Consider the following 16,227-nt stretch of genomic DNA (forward strand, 5'->3'; position numbering starts at 1 on the left):
TTCGCGTCGTCTTCTTCACACCTTTTTTGTTTAAAATTTACTTAAGGCTCCTTAATATATTTGACAGTATTACACTAGGGTGGCCAAATCATGCTATGATGAGGAAGTGATTTGTTGGCTCTGGTCATCGAGATCAGGCATGAAATACAGGTCTGGTGATGCAATTTTTTTAATCCGCGGAGTTTTTTTTGTTTACCCGGTGGAGAATTGCGCAGCACCATAATTTGAACCCCGACACTCATGCACGTAAGGCGGATGCTCTAGCTCTACAGCGTACCTGCATCTACCTAAACACCTAGAACTTTAAACCCATTCGCCTAAGACACATAAGACACAATATATTGTAGGGTTAGAAACTAAAGCGCTGTATCAACCCTGCTATTCATGGTCGCTTCTAACTCCTGATTCTGAAAAAGAGCAGTGAAGTTCGGAAAGCTGTGATCGAAAGGAAGCAGAGCTGTACAATGTGATTCAGCTGAGACGTGCTAAGAACCAAGTGTCTGAACTCATTTTTGAGTTTAACAGGTCGAGCGGGCCTTAACAGAGCTGGGACAGCTACGACCTCTTCACAAGGGACTATATTTGCTCTGAAGTGGCGAAGAGTCTTTGAAAAGGAAGCATTAATAAGAGAAAAATTATTTTGCACAGCGCTCTGGAATCAGCCTGAACGATAAGTGCCAGTCCTTACCTTTAACGTGCCGGTTGATTGAACGAATTTCAGCTAGACAGTATTTCACACGCCTTCCATGGAGACCATTTAATTCTTGTCTGCAATTAAGAATTTCACATTTTTATCAACCTACATGCTACAAATTAAAAAAAAACCTTGTGTTGCGTTTGTCCCGTTCATGAGCGCTGGGATGTGTACATATAAATCTATTGTGTTTCTCTGTTAGTGTCCGTCTAAAGACAAAAATCTTAGCGCAAAACTTTTTGCATATTTTTTAGCTAGCACTGTAGCTTGCAGCTTTCGGCGGTTTTCTTTTCATGATTGAATTTTTGTTATTGTTTTCAAACTGGTTCGTTAGGTTCCTTTTTATGTTTGCTGATATTACGAAGAAAATTTAATACAATTTTACAAATGTAGTAAATAAAACTGACCTAAAGTTCAGGCCAGTTCTTTGCCTTTAGGTTCCTTCGCTCTTCCCGTCTGATTGCTTATATGTTCTCCAAGCTAATACAAAATATGAAGCACCAGGCCGCAAAAAACTTATGTCTTTGAAACGTTGAAAGCGACCGCTGCCATCCACACTTGTTGTCCATCGGACAATGCGGTTTCTTTTGGCACTGTCGCGACGATAACCTGCTGTTCCTGCTCGCTGTACATGCAGAGTGAAATAAATGATTCCTGATCGGAGTCGGACGAATAACTGTCGCAACATATGACTGCTAACACGAAACCTCCTGTAAAGGCCTTCTGTTGAGATCCGCAGGGCAAAACAGCGACGCAGTGGTTGTCAGGTAGCCGCGTTTGTCGGTTAAGAAAAATCATGTGACGGATTTTGCGAACAGTATTCGCAAGTAAATGCTTTGAACAATCTTCCTGGGGTGTAAATCGTGCATCGGATAGAATGGTACAACAGCGCATGTTCCACAGAAGCCCCACAAAAGCATCATACAAAATTTCAGGATGATTTCCTTTGCAGCGAAGAAATGCTTTTTACCCGTCTACCACAGGCTCCACGGTAACGTTTTATTCCGTACTTACTGTTTTGACATGCGTCTTGGAGAGAGTAAGAATTTTCTTAATTAGAAAAGATTGCCGCCTTGGAGCCTGGTAAAATTATTTAAACAGCCCAGGGGCTGGCTGGTGTATCCCGAGTATGGCAGACCAGCTGGAGCTAGTGGGCGAGTTATGGGAGGGACAGTGGAAAATTAAGAGCTTGTGAGGAAAACAAACCTGTGAATATAAACTACCTGGACAAAATCGGTGCGTATGACAGGTCGAATAGGAAACTCATATGGAAGATACAGAAATATGAGTTTATCCGTCATGAGAATATTGATATTCTAAAAAAAACATACTCAGAAGGCATAGCGAAATGGCGTGGGAAGGGATAAAAAATACAACAACTGTCGAAGTACGCAATGTATTACAAGAGTGGTCAAATGGGCTAGTTCGTAGCTCATATTTGGAAAAAACAGCGAACCTTTAGACACGGACAGTGGCAGATATAACGACACAGCGCTGACTTCAACGCTGTGTCGTTATATCTGCCTCTGTCCGTGTATAAAGGTGCGCTGTTTTTTTTCCAAATAAAAACAATGTATTAAGGCAGGGTTTTCCTGCACCACCGCTGCTGTTCTTGCTTTATATGATAAAAATGGAAAGAAAGCTACAAGAAAGCAATCTAGGTTACACTCTGTCGCACAGATTAGACGGAAATGTAACGATGGAGGTCCCCGATTTAATTATGCTGACAATATTATACCATTAGTTGATAGCCTGGAAGATTTGAAGCCTTCAGTAAATTTTTGTTGAGATGAAGGAGACGCTCTAAGCTTTACTTTTAGCTCATTCAGGTGAGGTCTGATGATTTGGCACCATTCCACTGATCACGTGCTTTCAATACAAGTTTATGAAATACCCAGACTGGCAGATAACTGATACTTTGGGCAATGGCTGAAGGAAGCACGCATATATACGAAAAAGTAAGAACAGACTGTAAGGGTGAAAGGGCGAAGGAATGCCGCGAACGACCCTTTTAATAAAGGCACTGCTTTCCCCTTTAACTATTTTCTTCCCTTTCTTGACGGTTGTGGTTGACTTGTAGACCTATAAGTAAAACTGTACTGCACCCTTTACTTTTGCTAAATACAACTTTGCGAAATACAAAAAGAATCAGCCTACTCAGAACATCCTTGCTCCCAGCAACTGCCTTTTTTTTGTATCCCGGATGGCAAAAACTCCTTCGCTGTGATTATTTGATTAAGTCTATGTTTTCGAAAAGTTCGCGCGTCGGCACCGACCACGAAACACTCTGAGTTTTGTTTATGAGAGTAGCCTAAAACTGCACGCAGCAAGATTGTTCTGCTCCTAAATAATTGACTCTATCAAAAAGAAGCTGGCAGTAGAGATCCAGACTGTACAACCTGTACTTGTTAATACGTTCCTTCGTTTCCCTGCGATTACCTTTGAAAATAACCGTACGATCAACGGAACACGTGTTTTTTTCAGTACCTCTTTCCTTCGCTTCGTGAAATAGCGCACTTCAAGCTAGAGTACTAGGCTCCGTCCAAAATCTTTACTATGGTGTGTTCCGCAAAGGGAGGGATGTCTTTCTAGAGATGAATGTTTTACACAGGACACAACATTCCTTTAGAGTCACTGCCCGTATCTCCGCGTCCCAGAATTAATATCTAACATCTCGATACTATTTAAAACGCAATGTAAATTTTAAGAACGCAATATCGTATTCTCTGAGTGTTGCGATTTCGCAGTCTACAACCACAATGAAACACATGCTTTTCCTCACTACAACTTTGTTCATTTTCGAAACGGCTCAACACTTCATTTTGCGCAGGTCTTCTTTTGCACCGTACTAATTACGACGTGCGTCGTGGAAGCCAGTGCTTCTTCTTCGATGCAGCTGATACCGCCACGTGCGCTGGAGACATTTAAAACCGCTAGTGGCGACAAAAAATGTCACGATGTGAAATAACGAAAGGAAAAAAGCGGTAGCTCCAAAACGGATCGGCTCAGCAAAGCTTGAACCACATTATTGACGGAGCTTGGAAAGATGATGGAAGCAAGTGCCCAGCTGTTTCGCTCTTTTGTTCTCTCTTGTCCTATATATCATGACCCTTATGGAAGCACCGAGCTCTAAACCCAAATGCAAGAACAAGCTTCTCCTGGGTTCTAAGCGTCTGCAGCTTCTCTATAGCCACACCATGCCCTGGACTATTAATGCATCCTTTACCTCAGGCCGTGTTGCAGTTGAAGGAAGCTACAGTAACGCACTCTAGCACACATTGTTTGTAAATATGCGAAACAGCTGCCACGGGTCAGCGAACGTTTTAAGAATTTCCACGTTTATTATCTAGCCCACAATTAACCATTGGTAATACGGACGCCCTAGGAAAAGTGACGCTTGATCACCTCTAACATAAAATTTCATGAGTATTAAATGAGAATACAGCGAAAGGAATCTCAGGTCAGAGTATCACACCGGGTGATTAAACCAAGAAGTCCAGCACACTAGCAATGATCATTCTGATCGCAGGTTAGTGAACTACCTGCAAATAAGAAGTTGTTCCTGTACGCTGCCCCGTCAAATGTCAAGCTGGGTGGAAACAGCCTGTGACAATGAACGAGTTTGAATTCTGTAGCGGCACTGAACTCTCTGCGTAGGAGCTTTCCTTCTTCGAGCACAATGACTTCACTCACAGTAACATTCATTTCGTGCTGTACTGAAAGGTAACGCGGAACGACGACTTAAGAAGATTGCCTCCGAACAGCCATCTCGCTCGCCCTACAGGCAAGCTGTCATGTGCGCGTCGAATCGAGTTTTATATAGTGGTGGACCAAGCGTTACGTCAAAGCGGCTTTTGCAGAATTGCAACAGAGCCGGCAAGAAACACTTTGTAGAAGTACCTCTTTAAGACTAAAGGTAAGTAAATGTTTCCATAACTACGGCAGATGAATTCGTGCTTCGACCAAGACGCTCTAAGATATTGAAATACACAGTTGGTGTCGCGAAGCTGAGGAAGATACCTCAGTTTAAGTGATTATGCAATAATGATCATTCTGTGAGTACCTGTATGGCCCCTCTTTATTTCTTCATATCACTTCGCGTCTAGTGAGGGCGCCTTAGGTTTTGGTGTCAGGGACTGCCGACAAGCTGGCGTACGCCTCAAACGCACACAATTCCGTCTCGGCTGTATTTTATTATCGCAATAACATCATTTGCGTACAATACTTACGTGTCGTGACCTTTGTGACGTCATCCCCGCCTGCCCTATGAACTGTGAGCAAACCGCCTATCGTGGCAAGTGGCAGATAAGGTCCTGATTACTCGCGAAAGGCTGCTCGGAAAACTGACTACTGATTACTTGCGATAGTTTGTTTTGAAAACTGATTACTGACTGCTAGCGAGAGGTTGCTGGGAAAACTGATTACTGACTACTTATTACTGGCGAGAGGTTGCTCGGAAGAACGATTACTGATGAGTCGTGTGAGGCTACTCACAAAGCTGATTACTGATTATACGCGAGAGGTTACTCGGAAAACTGATTACTGATTGCTCGCGAGAGGTTGCTGAGAGTCCTCCCGGTGCCTGTGTTTGAAACAGCCTCCTGCAGGGGCACTGGCTCATCACTGAACGGATGCACCACACTACCGGGAGTGGTATGAAGACAGAGAGCTGAAAATGTAAACTCGAAAATCAGCAAATCAGCGTATACGGAAATATACCCATTTATGCTTTAGCGTCATACACTTAAAGCGGAATATATTTGCCCTCTTCGTTTTTTCCTTTCTCTTTTAAGTGTTGATAGTTGCACTGGCCATTACATTTAGTTTTTCTGGTGCGGTTTATTTAGCCGCAGCAAAATTGTAGAAGTGGATTTCGGCGGTTTGGTATTTCTGACACAACTCAGGTGTGCGCGGTAACAGAGCCCTGAACGTTTACAACTGTCAAATACTTTCTACTGATCATCGAGGGAAGCACGCAGTTGCTCTCAGAACGATAGTGGCCGTCGTCTGGTTCTGTAACCGACGAGCTCGGGTACTGATAAAAAAACTTCAGCGAATAGCATGAACGGCTCAACATAGGCATGACGATTGCCTTCTTAGACGAAGGATGCGACGCTCGAGATGACTTCACCCTATCTCACCAAAACGCATATTTGCCTAAACAAGAGAACTCCCCAACTACCACGTCAATCTTCCTCTGCCCAGAAACCGACAAAGACACATACGCAGTCGTCTGCAATGTGAAAATGAGCGGTTTTCGTTGCATTCGAAAGTACGACAAACACCAATTGCCAAACACCCCATCGTAACCGAGGGCCACGACCAACTTCTCCATAACCTCTATCGGTAAGTCACAGCGAAATGGCCAAACTATCAGCAACCAATTGGAAGAAATTATTCGCGACGGCATTGTTCAGCCGACGAAGAGCCCCATGGCGGCACTGGTTGTTGTGAGGAAGAAAGAAGGCACACTTCATTTCCCCGCCGATTGTCGCCGCGTGAACAACATAACGAAGAAGGACGTCTACCACCTCCCCTGCATCGACCATACAAAACACATGGTCGGCAACGTCTAGTACAATTGGGGACAAAATTCTCAGGACCACGTGCTCCGCCAGCTTAGCCCATAGCTCAGTTATAATACGCCAGCTGGAGGCCACACTTGTGAAGGTGAAAGAACACGATTTTGACTTTGACCTCCATAACTGTGGCCTCCAGCCGCCTGATAATAACCGAGCTATTGGCTTCGCATGCGGAGCACATAGTCCAGAGGCTTTTGTCTCCTACTGTACTTCTCCTGTGGGGACCTCAAGACCAGCTACTCGTAAATTGAGCAGGGTGGGATGCTGGGCGAGTTGGATTGACATTGTGAGCACTGAAGCGCTGGCAGACGACGGACGAAAGGAGAACGAGACACCGCACTGTGTGTCTCGGACCCCTTTTGACAAGCCGCCACGAGAGGACGTTGAGGATGCCTTTTTGGCAGCGATGAACACTGGCGAGTTCGTGCAACAACAACGCACGGACACCGACTTACAGCATGTGGTCCAGTATCTACAGGGCAAGGCTTCATCTTCACAGCAGCGTTCAAGAATGATTTGCCCTCTTTTTGTCAAAGAAAGGGCACTTCCGTGAAGAACTTCACCGAAAAATGACCGCGTACCTCCTTCGCATCCCGTACAGCTTACGAGAATAGGTTCTGCAGGCGTCGCATTAACTACCAAAAGCTGGGCACCTTGGGTTTACCCGCACACTGCAACGCAATTCAAGATATATACTGCAGGCCACGACTATCTGTCGCCGTCGCACGATATGTCAAAACATGCCGTAATTGCCCATGCGACCACTGCGCAGGCCCTTTGAAAAGATTGCAATGAAACTTCTCGATCCCTTCCCATTATCGGTATTGGTCAACGAGTGAATCATTATAGCAACCGAGCCATTCTGAACTACAGCTACACGAACCACAAGCCAACTACTGCATACCATCCGCATAACAGCGGTATTACGCAGCATATGAACAAACCCATCGCTGCTATGCTCGCCATGGTTGTGGACGCCGGAAAGAAGACCTGGGATGTGATTCTGCCTTACGTCGTCTTTTCGTACAACAATGCCGTGTAGGACACCACCTATGCGACACCGTTTAGCCTGGTCTACAGAACAGCACAGCACAAGGAGGCAAGCATCACGCTCGAAGGCATGCTCCAAAACGCCACCGATGAAGATCGACGTCGCCGCATACCTTCAGCGTTCAGAAAAAGGACTGCGCGCTACGGATAAACGGCCGGCAGCGCAACGACGCCTCGCAGAATGCAAGACCGAAGAGCGCTGTGGGTGTAGACATCACTTCACTGCGACCGCCGCGGTGGCTGTGATTATGGTGTTTGGTTGGTGACCCCAAAGACGTGGGTTCGATTCCGGCCGCGCGGTCAAATTTTGATGGAGGCAAAATTCTAGATCTCCGTGTACTGTGCGATGTCAGTGCACATTGAAAAACCCCAGGTAGTCGAAGTTTGCTCAGCCCTTCACTGCGGCGTCTCTCATAGCCTGAGTCGCTTTGGGACGTTGAATCCTGTAAACCAAACTACCTAGGACTCCCTAAAAAACTACTGCAGCGCTATTTCGGCCCGAACAATCTTCTCCGTCTGCTACGTGAACTGGACTATGAAGTCGCCAATGATGGGATGGAATCTTCCCAGCAATGCTGCGGACAACCAGAAGTTGTCCATGTCGCCCGTCTGAAGCTGTATTATGAACGGCAAAGACCGAGTCCTTTCTTAGTGCGTGTTTAGTAGTGTCCTGTTTATTTCTTTGTGGTCACAATGCTTGCTTTAAAACAAGCATTGTGACCTTTTTCAATGAAGCATTCGTTCGATGCTTCATTGGAAAAGGGGTATTGCGAGACAGGCCAGAATTAAGCTACTAATTTTGTACCAATAAACTTCCAACTGACCAAAATTGGCAACTTTTCACTCGGCTGTGTAGCGCATCGCTGCACAAACGCCCTATAAATCGGCTCTGTTCTACGATATAAAAAGGGCCCTACAAATTGTCTCAATGCTGCTTTACGCCATGGCGACAACGAGTAACTCGTAGCGGATATCAGACATTTTATACCACCAAGCACTAGAACAGGGTCATATGCGACAGCTTCCAGTCGGTAGCAGAACTTTTTGCTAGGCAAGTTGGTCCATACTGACAATAGCGAAAACAGCGCTAAAGAAGATGCCGGAAGGCGAAACGAGGAAGTGACAGGAAAGAGCGCTCTTTCCTGTCCAGTAGGTACCTGGAAGCAGTGCCACTGCCGACAACGACGCAGCTGACGCTGCAGCACGAGTGGCCCACGGCAGTGCCAACATTCTTCGGATACCACTGACAAGAGGCGACGCAGCAAGACATCCTTCAGTGCTTGGGAGAAATCTGACTTTAGCCGCATCGCCTGCCTTTGCAAACTCGGCATGCCGTTTTCACCATTTCAACCCTTTAATTTTATCTTCTACCGGCAGGCTTCCCCACAGCAATACTACGCTGTTGAGTCGCCTGTGGTTGCCGGTGGCGTTTACAAATAGTGGCGCTTCATTTTTTTAATTGGTGTTGATGAAGGGAAATGGCGCAGTAACTGTTTAACGTATCTCGGGCGAAACCCGAACCGCGTCGTAAAGAAGCGATCAAGGAGGGACTGAAAGAGAGCCAGAAAGAGGTTCCGTAGTGAAGGGCTGCAGAAAACTTTCGACCACCTGGGGATCTTCAACGTGCACTGAGGTTGCATTTCGCGCGCTGACTTACCGGGCACCAGGCGTTACTTGGGAGGACCTTAACCCAGACCACAGCCCTCTTTTTTTTAAAGGCATTACAAAGCACTATCATGCTGAACACCGGCCCTACCCGGTTTCTATGAAGCGATTGAGTAAACCTGCCGAACGAACTCTCCGTAGGCTCTTTACAAACACCCTGCTGTGCCTGGAGGTTCTCAAGCACTTTGACTCTTCTTTTGACGGCCGCTGCTCATTCTGTGGAGAGGTCTCCGACACTTTTCACATAGTTTAGGCATGCAGGCAAAATCCTTCTCTTCCCCTCATCACCCCTACCCCTACCCGAGGGTAAAGGTAGGCGGCTCAGCTGCCAGGAACTGTCGGCCCAACAGGCCCTGTTTCGGCGGACCTGCGCAGCCGTCAGGATCAACGGGGTCCCAGAATGAGGGACTCCGCCTTTTATTTTAAGGGGTGAGACCCACGAGGGGCCTCTCCCCGATCACCTCTCTGTACATATAGATAAATAAATGCTTTTCACCACCACCTCCGTCAAAACGCGGCCGCCGCGGTCGGGTTCCAACCCGGTTACTCCGGCTCAGTAGCCGAGTGCCCTAACCGCGGAGCCACAGCGGCCCCTTACCGAAATCTAATGGGATTGGAATGTAGTTCGGGATATTTATAATGTATATTAAACATATTTGGTATTCATGAATGGACTTAAAATGTACCGGAATCAGGTCCCTTAAATTTTCATTGGAATTCGAAATATATTCTTAGCGTTTGCCAAAAATACGTCACTTAAAGCATGCTTCGAGCATGTTTCAGATGCTTCAAAAAATATGTAAGCGGTTTTACCGTCTTGTCAGTATAATAAAAGCGTACTTTCCTAATTATGACAATAATTCTTTCGAAGTAAGTATACGTCACATAAAGCGTGTTTCGAGCACGTTTCAAAGACGTGAAAAAATATGTATGCGGTTTTCTTATCTTGTCAGTGTATTAAAAGTGTAAATATGAAATTAATTCGTGTCAAGTACACAACTTTACTAAACGAGCAGTCTTTTTAAACATATTTTAAGCACACTTTTAGCTGCCGTGGAACAATCTAGCACTCAAAATCGCATTTCGGGGAATAGCCTTTCCATGTGTCCAAAGTATAGAAATTGTACTTTCGCAAATATGAGATTAATTCATATAAAGCACACTTTAAAATTAACAAATGAGCTGTCCGCGTAAACGTGTGTGCAGCACACTTCAAGCTGCCGCTGAGCAGTTAGTGCTCGAATTCGCGTTTTAGGAAATGTCATGTTGGCAATACATTTAAAGGGTACTTTAACAAATACGAAATTAATTCGTGCAAAGTATACCTTAGTTCTAACAAATGGGTAGTCCCCATCAGCATTTATGCAGCACACTTCCAAGCTGGCGTGGAACAACCTAGTTCTCGAAGTCACGTTTGCAGAAACACTGAAATCAAGTTTTCCGGAAACTCTCTCTTTTCTGTAGTACATTCGTTTATGATAACTTATAGCAGAAAGGCACTCACCACTTATTTAATTTACGTGTGGACAGTGGACAGCGTGAGAGCATTATACCGCCAATGGCGCAGTGCGCGCCTCTAGGCCTGAACATGCCAGCGAGAAGGACCCCGACTGGCAAGTCCGTCTGGCTCCCATAGACGCCCATGTATTTGTTGGTTGACAGTTCGACTCCTGATCGATGCCTGACGCAAGTTATGACAAATAGTTCGGCTGCTGATAGACCGCAGATTCGAACGCGACCACTTCGACGATTGTGGGGCTATTTAGGCGCTCAGAGTCTCTGCTCAAAAAGCGCCTCCTAGGGCAAGATAATGTGTCTACTCTCGGGAGGTATATAGAAGCCAAAGTTAAGTATCACGCTTCTCGGAACAGTTCCTCTTCGCTGACGTCACCTTCCGTCGGCATTTCGTGCGTGGCGCCATCTTTCCCGTTCAGGTCCCGTCACCTGACCTTGCATTGACACCGACCTTGATGACAACGCGTTTTCTCTGCGATTGTCTGTTACCTGATGCTTAAACCCAGGTCAGTCATTGCTTCTCCTATACCACATTGATCAGCTTTATCCGGTGAATCCGACAAGTACACCTTTTAATTCGAGCCGAGGTGAATATATTTTTAATGTATTAACTGTATGTTTCTGTTTATTTTGATGTAGTGTAATGAATTTATTGTACATTTTTACTTTATTTTTAATGCATTGATTGTGTATTTCTAGTATATCTATAATGTTAAAAAATATCCTAAGCGGACAGAAATTGCATTTTTGATGCGTTTGTTAGCATGTTCAAAATAGTGCTCAGCATACTTAGAAATCATTCGTATGAAAATATCAGCATAAGGACAAAAATTGCAAGATTAATAAGAAATAATACATTGCATTCAAAGTGCATTTTTAGCACAGCACATTTTCGCTAAGAAGCGAGTCTCACTTTTCTGCCTCCTTGCGTTTACAAATGCCTAGTTCCGCTTAATCCCAATGATATTCTCTCTGACTTGTGCAAACTGCGGTTGTGATGAGACAAATCAGAACCCACTCTGTTTCTGCCCTCATTTTACGCGTAAGCTTGTCCACCTGGCTAAAACTCTCCGCCGCTTAGATCATCATCCTCTTACATAAGCCAAGATTCTAGATACTGGGACAAACTTCATTTCAGAGCACAGCTGTGAAGGCGCGTCTGAAGTTCTTGGAAGACTTACGATGAGCTAAGGGTTGTAATCCTTCAGTGTGGTTCCTGTGCACCCTGTTAGTGATAGCCTTACCGACGCGAGAAAAAGTGCTTCTGCATTTTCTCTCTTCGCTTTGTTTATAAAAGCGATAGCTTTTACTAAGCCCGTCCGTAGTCTTTTTTTTCCCTGTGTGCTCCGTGTGAACGAGTGTCACCTTCAACCGAGGGGCAAGCACGTGACAGCTATGACGTGACTTTACTTGCAATGTACATATGCTAAAATTGAAACGATGCAGAGAAGATTAGCATAGCCCCTGTGCAAGAATGACAGCTATGACGTCACTCAGCCGCCGCCGCAGCCGAAACCGAGCGCTCGCCTCTGCCTACCCCCGTTACAGCCATGACGTCACTCAACCGCAGCTATGCATGCAGGAGCCGAGCGCTCGCTCTGTCTGCACAGCCTCCACTGCCTCTCAGCCGGTGCCGACAGATTGCAACAGCTCTTCAGAATTTAACGGAAGCAGTCGTTAAGGATGATGCAGGCGAGACGCCTCGTGAACTGTCGCGTCTCAGACGTTGCGAAGCCTATAGGCGAAATCAAATCCATGGTCAACGAGCGCAAAAAAAGACGAAGACGAATAGAAGAAAGAAGATATTAACTGCATATTTTAGATCTCTTGTTGATGCGAGTGAAATTCGTTCCTGATTAAGAATCCTGGTGCAGCGTCATTGTACCGGAGTCTTCTGCTTCATTGTATTTTCGCCTTTTTGTGTACATATTGCTGTTTTTTTCCCAAAAAATGTTCAGATGCAAACGAGTCCTTGTGTCATGTTGTCGTCTTCTTCTCTTCGTCTTTTTTTGTGCTCGTTAACCATGAATACGTACCAACTAGCCAAAACTTCTTAAGTTAACGAATACGATTATTCAGTGGGCATAGCTCAGCGAGATGCTGCCGCTAAGGCACGAAGAGAGTAAACAAAGTGAAAGGCTTTAAAGTTAAGCCTCGTAAACCTTTACTAAACGTCAGTTATTACCACCAAGCAACAACTAAGGCTTTACCAGGCTTAACTTTCAAGTTTTCGCTTTCATTACGTAGTTTATGCCGCGTTAAACTTTTGCCTAATTTCCTCCCTTCGTTCCTCTTTCCGCTGGTAGGGTAGCATACTGGGCATCGCCTAGTTAACATCCCTTCCTTTCCGTTCATATTTCTCTTTCTCAACCTTGCATGGAGCTGCGTCGCGTTAGTGACTGAGCGTTGTGCGCTGTTTGCGATTGCGCTGACCACGTTTTGTCAGAAACGAGGCACTGGAGCAATACCCGCCCGCCGCGGTGGCTCACTGGTTAGGGCGCTCGGCTACTGATTCGGAGTTCCCGGGTTCCCGGGCTGCGTTTCGATTGAAGCGAAACACTAAGGCGCCCGTGCGCTGTGCGATGTCAGTGCACGTTAAAGGTCCCCTGGTGGTCGAAATTATTCCGGAGCCCTCCACTACGGCACCTCTTTCTTCCTTGTTTCCATCACTCCTTCCGTTATTCTTTCCCTTACGGCGTGTTTCAGGTGTCCGCCAATATGTGAGACAGATACTCCGCCATTTCCTTTCTCCAAAAACCAATTTTCAATTCTCACTTCAATATCCTGCAGTTCATTGGCGTTGGCGTTAACAGCGATGTAGAAAAAGAAAATTGAATTTTGTGGAAACTAAATGGCACAGTAATTGAGTAAAAGAAGACAGAAATGGGGTGCCGTATTTGAAGACCCCGGAATAATTTCGACCACCTGTGGATTTTCAACGTGCAGTGACAACGCACATCACACAGGCGCCTTTGCATTTCGCCTCCATTCAAACGCGGCCGCCGACAACATTGATTTTGAGAAAAGCAAAGCGCATAACTGACTCCCTGAGTCAGTGAACGCTCCAATCGAGCTTTCAGGTACGTGGCTGTGGTGTCCACCTGCAAAACGTTCTTTGGAACAATACTTGGGGCTTAGCAATACTAAACCGCTAGCAATTTTTTGTGGTTCCGCCACCGTCAGTATTATTTAGCATTTTTTTCGTGCTGGCGCATGTTTGAAAGTATAAAGTTGGTTTTTGGGGAAAGGAAATGGCGCAGTATCTGTATCACATGTAAACGAGCACCTGGACCGCGCCGTAAAGGACGGAATAAATGAGAGACTGAGAAAAGAAATGAAGAAAGTGGCGCTGTAGTGGAGAGCTCCGGAATAATTTTGACCACCTGGGGCACTTTAACATCACTGACATCGCACAGCACACGGGGCCGTGTGCATTTCACCTCCATCGAAACGCGGCCGCCGAAGACGTTTTCGAACCCGGGTACTTCGGATCAGTAGCCGAGCGCCATAACCACTGAGCCACCGCGATGGGTGCGACGAAGCCCATTTTCGTGATTTTGCTCTCGCAATCCAACTTTTGGCATGCCCCACAGTCCTTCGTTTCTTTTCCTTAACCTTTGGTCGCCTGTAACGTTTATCTTATGGTTTATGGCTTATGGCTAATGGTTTATGGCTTAGAGGGATTAATGTCCCAAAGCGGCACAGGCTACGAGGGAGGACGTAGTGGAGGGTTCCGCATAATTAGATCACCTGGGATTCTTTAAGGTGCACTGACATCGCTCAGTACATGCGCCTCTAGTATTTTGCCTCCATCAAAAATAAGACCACCGTCGTGGCATCAACCCGCATCTTTCGGGTCAGCACCCAAGTACTCTAACCACTAAGCCCCCCGGCGGCGTTAAGAACAGAACTGCGAACCATGTAACCATGGTTTTATTAAAAGCCGGGCTATGAGCTGCGGTATAAATGTTTTATAAGGTTCATTATGTATGCATGAATGCCCGTGCCTCTATTGCCAGGTGCCTTTGCGAAGGTTTCGCAAGTATAATTGTTAGAGATGATAACGTACATTTATTATTTAGGTAGTTGTACTCAAATATGTCATATCAATAAAAACAGGTACTCAATTCTATACTTACGTTGAGAATACATTTTTACCGAAACCCCACCCAATTGTGCAGTCCATGTCTTCAATTTTTTTTAATTAACAGTATTAATCTCTCCGCAAGATGACTGTAGCTAGATATCATTTCATTGATAATGATGGATGCATATGTGTGTTTGTGGTAATTAGATTATCATGTCTGGTTATAATAAGAAAAAGCGCAGTGCAAGGAGCATTGCTGATAGAGCGTTGCAAGGAATTCTTGCCTGCTGCACAGCAGGTAAGGAAGAATGTCTCCATGCGATTATAACGAATGAGGACAGAAACATGCGTAAAGGTCAAGAAAATGCATGTGCGTCAGCTGCATTTCTTTTGTGAATAGGACTGATCAAATCCAGCTTGACGTTGCTATTGCCTACGTCAACGTGAGGCCTGTAATGAGCAATACCGGCTCGATGCACTTATGTACGGCGCTCACATTTCGAACATGGAAAGGGATGCAGTTATTGTTAGAAGTCATGGCAACAAGCAGCGCTGAGAGAGGCAATGCGAAATTCTAACGCATGCACTGTCAACATATTTTTCTGTACCTTGCCTGCGCAGTCTTTTAACATTCATATTATATTGTTTCATCAAAATATTCACCTATACCGCTGACACAGAAAAACTTATTAGCGTGGTCAGATTTTAGCTATTAGCCTAATCATCTTGTCGGCATGCAAAAAATACCTTATGCGCGCGGAACTTATCTCAGCAGCCTCTCAGCTGCCGACTCTCGCCACGCCTTTGTCGGGACGTCATCAAGCGCATACTTTAGATCCGAATATGCAGTGAAGTCACTGAACACTAGCCCAGCAACAAGTTTTACTTGATCGCTTTTTAAAATGGGGCCTGCGGAACTAGGACTAAAACATGTTTCGCATGATGACCTGTGTCCTGAGTCTGCTGCTATGCTGCGAAGACTTCTGCAGTTACACGCTCTTATAGACTGCCGCATAAAATGACCCCATAAAGTCATTAAATCTAAAACACATGCACCTTTAAGTCAGATACTTGTTAGAGCTTGTTAAGACTTAAGAACTATATTAGCTCTCATAAGCTTAAGCTTTACCCAATAACTTTCTCTTTTTGATGCTCTCATCAACATTTTTCGTCCGTATGATAGTGGACATTTTGCTGTAATTCTGAAATATGATAATAATACTCCGTAGGTTTTGACTGAGTGAGAACTAAATGGGTATATGCAAAGTCGCTCTTGTCAGCCGGCTTTTCGTTCTACCGCAAAAATTCGAAAATATCGAGAAAGCCGTATCACTGAAATTAGAAGAAGCCCCCGACGTGCTTTTTAAATTGCACTACAACATCATTTCTTTGTGACTTTGGCAGATCGATCTGTCATAGTAGCCCTCCACTACGGCACCTCTCTCTTCCTTTCTTCTTTCACTCCCTCCTTTACCCTTCCTTTACGGCGCGGTTCAGGTGTCCAACGATATATGAGACAGATACTGCGCCATTTCCTTTCCCCCAAAAACCAATTATTATTATTATTATTATTGTGAGGAGACCATCGCTTCTCTTCTCTGTGAGTGCCCTGAATCTGCGAGTGCAAAACATAC

At 45.2% G+C, this 16,227-nt stretch overlaps 1 long non-coding RNA gene and 1 pseudogene across 1 annotated transcript in view; both read left to right on the forward strand.

Annotated features, from left to right (window-relative positions):
* Positions 1–4,420: 4,420 nt before the first annotated feature.
* Positions 4,421–16,227, forward strand: part of LOC144134769 (uncharacterized) — a 37,675-nt gene continuing 25,868 nt past the window's right edge. The window contains exon 1 of the long non-coding RNA XR_013315248.1: positions 4,421–4,610. This is a non-coding gene — a long non-coding RNA (uncharacterized LOC144134769). The remainder of the gene's footprint in view (positions 4,611–16,227) is intronic.
* LOC144135587 (U6 spliceosomal RNA) lies at positions 11,913–11,986 on the forward strand (annotated as a pseudogene).

This window comes from Amblyomma americanum, chromosome 5 (genome assembly GCF_052857255.1).
Source record: "Amblyomma americanum isolate KBUSLIRL-KWMA chromosome 5, ASM5285725v1, whole genome shotgun sequence".
NCBI lineage: Eukaryota > Metazoa > Arthropoda > Arachnida > Ixodida > Ixodidae > Amblyomma > Amblyomma americanum.